The sequence below is a fragment of the Lytechinus variegatus genome, chromosome 1, assembly GCF_018143015.1.
Source record: "Lytechinus variegatus isolate NC3 chromosome 1, Lvar_3.0, whole genome shotgun sequence".
In the NCBI taxonomy this organism is placed as follows: domain Eukaryota; kingdom Metazoa; phylum Echinodermata; class Echinoidea; order Temnopleuroida; family Toxopneustidae; genus Lytechinus; species Lytechinus variegatus.
The window spans coordinates 9,866,925-9,876,965 of record NC_054740.1 but is presented as its reverse complement, the minus strand read 5'-3'; the positions used below and the strand labels follow the sequence as shown (position 1 = coordinate 9,876,965).

The 10,041-nt window shown below is 35.2% G+C and overlaps 1 long non-coding RNA gene across 1 annotated transcript; it reads left to right on the top strand.

Annotated features, from left to right (window-relative positions):
* The first annotated feature begins 211 nt into the window (after positions 1 to 211).
* Positions 212 to 10,041, top strand: LOC121424650. The gene is made up of 2 exons (XR_005971410.1): positions 212 to 303; positions 9,876 to 10,041. It is a non-coding gene; the product is annotated as an uncharacterized LOC121424650 (long non-coding RNA).

Below are 10,041 nucleotides of genomic sequence, written 5' to 3'. Positions count from 1 at the left end.
GAGTTTTGCACTAGCGCTAGTCTATATATCAGACAAATCTGAACTCATAAATTCTGACATTTTCACCCATTTTTTCACTGTTCCTGCAGCCAGATTTTTTGGAGCATACCCCATTCTTAATTCTTATACATAAACAAAGGTCTGGAGAAAAAATCACGCTTTTGTCCACCGTGTCCACATAATTCCGCTAACTGACCAGACTAGTAGCGATATAGCTCATGAAGCTTGAAGTCAGGGACACTGAGTATGCGTTATTAAACATCTCATGTTCTGTTCTTTCACAGCCGTGGGTACGGTGGGAAAGTAAGTATTTTTCATATCTTCTGTGATAAATGTATATTCCCCTCTAGCTGTATTTTGTATCTTATTTAGCTTATATATTGAAAGTTTTAGGTTTACATAGACTAAGTTGAGGCCTATTCCAATGTACTTTTACCTCCCTATGCTGGAGATGGAGTGACCTCTTCGGCGCCTGGAGCTGGAGCTCCCGGACCTTGGGCTTAGCTTGGCTGATCTGCTAGCGCGACACGAGTGGCATGCACACGCCAATTCCAACTCGTTTCCATAACGTCTTTTGACTTTAATGTGGTGAAATGCAAGAAATGACGAGAGCGATAATGAATGTATACCAGTGTGACGATGTCTGAGAGTTGTGTGCATTTGTCAGATGATGGCATGATGAACTACAATTTGTCTAATTTGTTTTTCAAACTTTCAAGTTGATTTGTATTTTTTTATGTCAATTACGATTCAGCATCTCACTGCTCTGTGATTTGGAAATGTGTTTTTATCACAGAGCTAAATAAGATTTCTCTCTATATTGAACAGAGCTCTGTAATTTTGAAATAATGATATTTTCATCTCAGGGGGGGGGGGGGGGTTTATAAGCTTGAACGAAAGTTTCTCCTATTCTAGACCAAAAGCTTCGGTCTCTGTTATGTTGGTTGTTCAGCTGAACTCCGTTGGCTTGCACTCACCAAATACAGAGACCGAAGTTCTAGTGCGATCTGTACAGGGGACTCAATGGCCATATGTTTATGTACTTAAGATCGGATAAAACGGGGAAGTGAATTTGCGCGACAGCCCAGGTAAGTCACTGCTTTTGTTCCTTTTAACTAGATTTTTCTCTGTTTTTTGGCAATTAATGCCAAGAGGGAATATTAATTTGCATTTTGGTTGCGTTAATTTTCAAAATTTTTATTCATTAAAGACAAAAATTGAAGATACCGACAGGGGGATTAGTCCCCTAATGGTGGCTGCACGATAGCGAGCCGTCTACCGTATGTACGAGGAGAAATTTAAAAAAAAATGTTTAAAAATCTCCTCGAAACAGACGGCTGCCAGCTGTCTACCCCTATTCTAGACAGCTGACAGCCATCTGTTTCAAGGAGTTTTTTAACATTTTTATTTTTTTAATTTCTCCTCGTACACAGACGGCTAGCTATCGTGCAGCCACCATTAGGGGGTTAACAATGCAAATTCCCCCCGACAGGGCTCATTGATCTTTGTCTTTATTTCATAAAAATATATAAAAAGAATTGTACCAAAATAAAGATTATTATTCCCTTGTGGCCTGAAATGCACCAAAACGGGGGAAAATAAACTTAAAAGGGGGAAAAACAGTGCTTACTTTTGCTGCCGTGCAACTTCACTCCCCTGTTTTATCCAAACTTAATGCGTAAACATATGGCCATTGAGTCCCTGTACAGATTTGAGCTTAACCCCTCAAAAAAAATTCTGCAACTCAAGTTTAAGTGCTAATAAATTTCTTAGTGTGCCATCATCATATGTAAAAGTGGTATCATTAAAAAGTATGATTATTCCTCTTTACGATCATGTTTCAATTGTAATGCTAGTGTTATCATGAAATACACAGACATGATAAATATCCAGCAATGTAAAAAATGAAATGTTGCAAAATTCGTTGCCATGTCTGCTAATAAATTTCTTAATGTGCCATCATCATGTGTAAAAGTGATATCTTTAGAAAGCATGATTGTTCTTCTTTACAATCATGTGTCATTTGTAATGCTAGTGTTATCATGAAATACACAGACATGATTATACGCGGCAATGTTAGAAATGAAATGTTGCAAAATGCGTCGTTTCCAATAGCGAATTTCCAATTGTTTCGAGGATAGACCGAGTGCATTCACTGTCACCTGCATGGTGGAAATTCTATAGAAATGGAGACTCTTGTTAGAAATCAATGCATTTTGCAACATTTCACTTCTGACTTTTCTCAATGTTCAGGGTGATTGCATATTCCATGATTACATAATAAAATCAAATGGCATGTCATTGTAAAGAAGAATGATTCAGCTTTCCAATGATACCAGTTTCATTTTTTTATACTTCATTAACGAAAAAGATATCATCCCCCAAAACTGAGTTGCAAAACTTTTTTTGAAGGGTTTAGAACTTCGGTCTCTGTATTTGATGAGTGGAGCCAACGGAGTTCAGCGAAACAACCAACATAACAGAGACCAAAGGTTTTGGTCTACCCGTTACTCCTATTCCAGACTTTAAAACCTTCAGCTTTGGTCAATCATAATTTGGCCATTTTCTTTATTTCCCGCTTGTTTAGAGCATTGTTGGATCTGTAATTACATTCACACTGGCATTCACGTTGTCCAAATAATTTTGCTTGACCTTTCTATCTCTGCAAAATGTAAGAGGAAAATATATACATCACAATAAAGTGTCAAGGGCTGTAAATTTAGTTTTTCATCCATATAGAACTATACGTTTTTAGTGTTACTTTTCTGTCCAAAACTAAAAGAAAATATATTTGAAGTCTGGAAAAAAAATAAATAATGGACAGTTTGAAGTTTGTATGTTATTAGTTATGTGTATTCTGTTATGGTTATATGATGCAGTGGCGTAATGAGCCAAATATTTTGAGGGGACTAGATATGGCATATCGTGTAAAATTTATAATAAAAAAATTGAAATTTTTGATACAAAAATCATATTTTGTGAGAGATATTTATATTTCGCCATTCTCTAGTTCTTTTTTTCCTTTAATTTTTTTTCTTGGTCATGAAAAATTGGGGGAGCCCCCCATCTGTATCCCAGTGGTTATGTTATTCATCTGTGCCCTGCTTGTGCTGAATGTCTTATGCTTTCATTTTCTATGAATGATTGATTGTATTTGTTCCTTGGTTTTGAATGATTTTGTGATTTTTTTTATTTTACTTTGAACTGTGGATGAGTTCTTTTATGAATTATATAAGTACTGCACCCAAGTCTCCAGGGATTCTGTCCGAACAGAACTTGAAATAGGTTCATCTCGTGTTCCATTATAAATTCTGGAATTCAATTAATCATTTGTCTTGATTTTGTTTTAAAGACTAAAAAAGGTGTATATAATATGATTCAATATCAATAGGATATGGATTATTATTGAAAAGAAGGGAAAATAAATCGGGTAGAAATAAAGCAACACACAACACTGGCACTGGTTTGATGGTCCCAGACCAGTGAAAATTGCTGTTGGGCCAGTAACTTTTCAGAAATAGCCAGATTTTACTGTTCCGACATGACCAGAAAAAAATATATCAAACTGATACCAATGATATTTGCTCCCCTTTTGTGAATGATAAAAATGGCTCTGGCATCTTAAAAAATGGCTCTCCAAAATTCAGGAATGGTGTTTACTGTTTATTTGTATGTTTTTGGTGTTTTTTGGGGGGACAATAAAAGACTACAAAATAAACTCATTTTTTTATAATGTTTTTTGTCTTGGGCACCTGCGAAGCAAAGTGAGACTATAGGCGCTGCTTTTCCGACGGCGACGGCGGCGTCAACATCAAATCTTAACCTGAGGTTAAGTTTTTGAAATGACATCATAACTTAGAAAGTATATGGACCTAGTTAATAAAACTTGGCCATAAGGTTAATCAAGTATTACTGAACATCCTATTAGAGTTTCATGTCACATGACCAAGGTCAAAGGTCATTTAGGGTCAATGAACTTAGACCATGTTGGAGGAGTCAACATCGAAATCTTAACCTGAGGTTAAGTTTTTGAAATGTCATCATAACTTAGAAAATATATGGACCTAGTTCATGAAACTTGGACATAAGGTTAATCAAGTATCACTGAACATCCTGCATGAATTTCACGTCACATGACCAAGGCCAAAGGTCATTTAGGGTCAATGAACTTTGGCCGAATTGGGGATATCTGTTGAATTCCCATCATAACTTTGAAAGTTTATGGATCTGATTCATGAAACTTGGACATAATAGTAATCAAGCATCACTGAACATTTTGTGCAAGTTTCAGGTCTCATGATTAAGGTCAAAGGTCATTTAGGGTCAATGAACTTTGGCCGAATCGGGGTATCTGTTGAATTACCATCATAACTTTGAAAGTTTATTGGTCTAGTTCATTAAACCTGGACATTAGAGTAATCAAGTATCACTGAACATCCTGTGCGCGTTTCAGGTCACATGACCAAGGTCAAAGGTCAATGAACTTTGGCCGAATTGGGTATATCTGTTGAATTACCATCATAACTTTGAAAGTTTATGGATCTGATTCATGAAACTTGTACATACGAGTAATCAAGTATCACTGAACATCCTGTTCGAGTTTCAGGTCACATGATCAAGGTCAAAGGTCATGTAAGGTCAATGAACTTTTGCCATGTTGGTTTTTTTTTGTTGAATAACCATCATATCTCTGTAAGTTTATTGGTCTAGTTCATAAAAAGTGGACATAAGAGTAACCATGTATCACTGAACATCTTGTGCGAGTTAGAGTAGTATTCAAAGTCAGCACTGCTGCTATATTGAACCGCGTGATGCAGGTGAGACGGCCAGAGGCATTCCACTTGTCTTTATTTTGGGGACCTGTAAATTTGAGAATTGGACCAGTAAAAAGTGAAAATCTGTGTACATCTACTGGTCTGACATGAACAGGTTAGACCAGTAAAAAAAAGGGTTATTGTGAAGCCCAGCATAAGGATCTATTGATAAGAAAACAAAACATAAACTCATTTGATAATTTTGATATGATTGTAAGATATCCACCTGTAGTATACTGGTAAACTACATAATGTTGATGTTGCACATATTAAATAAGGGTTATCTGTTGAGTCAAAGTCTGATTACTTGGTGTTGCTACATCTGTCCAGCCTTTCTCAAATTTAAAGTAAACTGTGTTATTACACATCGTATGAGCACATACCTAATCATAAAAAAACAATATAAAAACCTTTCTAGTCACTTGGCTTCCTGAAGTATGTGAATGAGGCCTTCCTCCGTCATACATGTACGTCTGTATAGCGTAGAAACAGTCTGAAATGTCACTTCTGTGTATCTCTTCACATATGACGATGTCTGTACTACCCATTAGAGGCCTCTCAGCTTCGAAGTACATTCTATTGTATCTGGGGAAAAATTAACACAGGAATGTCCTTGGAGATATTGTATCATTGAAATGAAGAAAACAAATAGGCATGATGCTTATTTTCTATTCACTATGAAGATATATGTAGGACTATATGTATGTATTTGAAGTACTTTTAGTGGTGTCTGATAATGGTTATCTCATACTAAAATAATTCATTAAAAAACTTTACACACATTTAATTTAGTCTTTTTTTGTTTTAGGCAACTGCCTTCATTTGATATGCTTGTCATTGTGTATTTGCTTTTAGTAGGTAAATTGACATTGTTAGGGCTACCAGACCATTTGGGAAAAGCATGTTATTGAGTACCGGTATTATTATTTTATGAAATGATGAAAATTAGACATAAAGTTAAATGACTTTGTAAAATGTAATAAGATGTTGTTACGAAAATGAATGATAGTGATATGGCAATGTACATTGCATTCCATTTGCAGATCTATCTATTTAGCCCCCCCCCCCCCCCCTCCTTGGACAATAATCCACCATTTACCAATAAAATTTTTATTCAAGGGACAGCACTGGGCTCCACTTACCCTCTAGAGATCATTGATGACTTCTTTTTCCAATGGTCATTTTTTTAAAGAGACAATGATGTAATTTCTTATCCACAGAAAACTTTTCCCAGAAAGAAATATTCCAAACAAAATGAACAAGTTCTGGGGTACCTTCATCATTGGCTTGAGCCAGGATGATCAAATCTAGTCTTCTGCACAAACCTTTGAACACTCTAATTATCAAGGGGTCTCAATGTACAGCCTACAGTTTGATATGTGCTAGTCTTGTGTGAAGACCCACTTATCAATCAATGTTTCAATTAGGGTCTGTGCCTGCAGACTCTGCTTGTAGGCCCAATATGAAATGAAATCCTGGGGAGTGTTTCTTCAACATTTTTTGTCCCACAAGTTGTCAGAGCTGACAGCTTTCCTTGATTTTGATTGGCTGAGTTCAAGCACTGTATTTAACCATGGAGGTAAAAAGCCAAGTAGTAACTGTCAGATAGAGTAGGACTTGTCAGATAAAATGTATGACAAGTGCTTTCATGAAACGCCCCCCCCCCCCTGGATCTAAAATGTACCGCTGAATTTGACATACTTGTAACTAGCATTTTGATGTTTGAATGCAGACAAGGGGTGAAATTAATAAATTTTATTTATTTATTTGTTGATTTTTCAAAAAAAAAAAAATTATTTTAATTATTATTTTCTTTAATTTTTTTTTTGGGGGGGAGTACATGTACTGTTTGAGCTCACATACACTGTAGTAGAAAATTATAAAACTTAACATTTGACCCTATGGGCAATTCAGGGGTGTTACAGTGTATGATAGCTTTCTAAGACTATTTTTTTTAAGGGCATTCAATGTTTAAAAAAAATCAAAGAAATCAAGTCTTGGCGGAAGTGGTTTATGGTGTTCATACCACCATGCAAATCTTCATGTATAGTGTTGGCAAATGTATTGAAAATATATAAAAAAAACAAAGATATTCAAGACAGTTTCACTCCGAAAAAATGGATACCTTCACCTTGGCCTCTAGATAGATGCAAAGTTGCAACCTGTCTTGTCTAGATCTCGTGTTTGAAAACTTTAAAGACTTTTCCTGTAAATTAACCCCAACTGTCTGACACTAGTTTGATATATTACAGGTCACTGATTTGATTTATATGCTCCTATTATTGTCCTTAACCTCCATTAGTCATACTGTCCCCTATCTTCTTAGAGAGATGGCCCTGTCATCGATTGAAGGGTCAATTACATGGAGATCACGACTATTTTACATCTTCCCTGGAATAACACAAAACTAGTAGTCCGTAGAGTGTGTCAGCCTTTATTATATTCATATTATTCATGATGGAGTACTTTGGAATATATTTTGCATGTAAGTTCAAGGGCATTTTTCTTCTATTTTTTTAATTTTGTGTGTGTCTGTTTGCAGTACAATGTACGTAGGTAATAATGTGTAAACTTTACATTTTAATTAGATGCTCAAGCTACAGTAGTAAAAGAATTGTGACTGGTAATTAACAATAATACATTTACAGGTTAAAACTTAAATAAGAATGAATGAATTAAATTTTATGAATGTCTGTAAAATTATTCAAATAGAACTCTCCTAAAAACAGCAGAAGCCATAGAATGGTTTTGAAGGGGGGGGGGGGGGCAGCTGACCATGCAAAAATCACAATCGAATGGTCTTTTTTTTTTCGTTTTTGTAAATGGTTTTGGGAAAAAGTGTGGGGGTAGGCTATTAACACCCACCCAGCCCCCAGTTCCTTGGCCCCTGAACAGGTACATGTAGGCATTTGCCTTTTATAGGTGGCTGCCCCTGAGGGGTAGTTGCTGATACTGGTTTTCAAATTATATCCAAGTGAATTCCACTCAAGCGGTACATCCTATTTGATAGTATATGAACAGGATGGATACAATTTTAGCCCTTTTTGTCACCTGTGACCAAGCTATAAGATGACTACTAAGAAAATAAATGATAAATAGCAGCACCTCCTTTAATTATATTTGTTTGCAAAAGATTGACATAAGTTTTAAGTTTGATCATATCTTTTCTGTTGCAGGGCACTATTACATGACCATACTTTCATTACTTTGTTTAGTATTTCTTTCATCGTCATTTATTCATCACTTCTCCTTGTCGCGGTAGGACACGACACCTTCCATTGGCACCGGTGAGTGTCAGATACTACATGTAGTGGCTGGGGGCAGGGAGTGTTATAACATTCAGTACATATATGACAAGATCAGCACCATTATTCAGGGTTCTTAAGATACTTGACATTTACCAACTGTATAGATTATCTATCTGTAGTTTCATGTACGATCTAATTAATACAAATTTGCCACATACACTGCTACAATATTGTTCACTGATTACATAGATATGTAAGGTAAAAGGAAGACGAGAACCTGTATGTACCAAAGGTTAGGACAAGCTTGGGAAAGGAGTGTTTGTCTTATGTAGGCACATCTTCTTGGAATGAGCTACCAACCAAAATCAGAAAGAAACCATCAAGATCAAGTTTTTGTAAAGCTATTGTTGAACATCTGTTGGAAAAATGAATATTGATACCATCTATAGTTTTGTTATCATCTAGATATCTTTCATATGTAAATGTATGTAAATACTAATTTTGTTAAATTGTTATGTAGTCATTGCTAGAATGTATTAGTAGACTCACGATTTTCATTCTTAATAACATGTTTCTATCTATCTAGACTAGAAGGGGCCAGACTTGACTAGCATTCATGCTATTTTCTGGTTCCTATTATCCTTGCTTTTTTATGTATTCATAAATTATTGTCTGTAAACTTGTAAATTGGTATTATCATTGCATTGGATAATAAATAAATTCATTCATTCATTCATCAGTTGATGGTGGCAAATATATGAAGAAATGCCTGCAAAACAGCTAGATATTGGCTCTAATCGCGCTAATGTTATCACCTCAATTCTTCATAATTTAACAAAAATAGGCATGAACTACCAAATATGAGCAGTTGTACATATATGGAAAATCTCTAATTCATATTGTGATAACAACAGAGAATGATAATACACATGCTTCAGTAGTAATGTCAACATTTCGAGATTGGACGTGACATATTTCAAAGTTCCACATGATTTGAGAGAACTCAGACAGAGAAGCAAATATGGTGACACTTAGCTCAATTTTGATCCCATACATACATGTACTTGCCTATGAATAAATAATTTAGAAATTGTCATTTTTTTATGAGGATGTGCAAATACAGTTAGCAAATGTAAATAATTCTCAAAACGAGTGTATACATGTATTTTACACTGCAATGCAAGTGTGATCAGTAAATATAGTATGCAGATTGTGATTAATATACAGATTGTGATTGTTTGTACTATCACAATCAGTTTTGATGGGAAAAAAGATGAATTGTATAAATTGATGAGTGAAATTTGAGTTTTCAAATATTACATGTATGCCTCTAGGCATATTTGATATGATATGTTATCTTTTATATTTCATAATTTTTTTAATGGCTTTTTCTGTTTCAATGAAATGGATGCAAAATACTTTAAAATTATTGTTTTTTTTATCTTCTGCGTTACCAGTAGGACTCTGTTGAGAATATTAATATGCACTGTCCATGTATCTACTTCGTCCATCAGAATTCACAACTAATTGTATAGCTTTGCAGAGCTAAATCAAACGGTGTTTTTCTCTTTTTTTAATTCATGTTCATTCTCTAAAAATGCATTGTATGTCACTTTGCAAATTGGTGCTTTAATTGATAGCAGAAAACATACAGTTCCAACTGCCAATCAAACAGCCCAATAACAGCAATGTCTACTGTACAGAACATGTTTCTACATGTATTCATATAATTATATAGTGCATGTTCATATTGTCATCGACCAAAGTTTAATGAAACCTCCATTGATTATCTGTTTTTTTTTTTTCCTTTTAGAATTTCATCAGAAGGAAAGGAAGGAGGATGACTAGAATACAGGGGAATGGCTTGCTAGGGTACTTGACCACCAGAACCACGCCCCGTAGGAGATGAGGAGGAGACAAAGGGGTAGCAATTGTGCTCTCAATTCAGGTGTAATTTGGTGAAGAGAACTGAGAGGTAA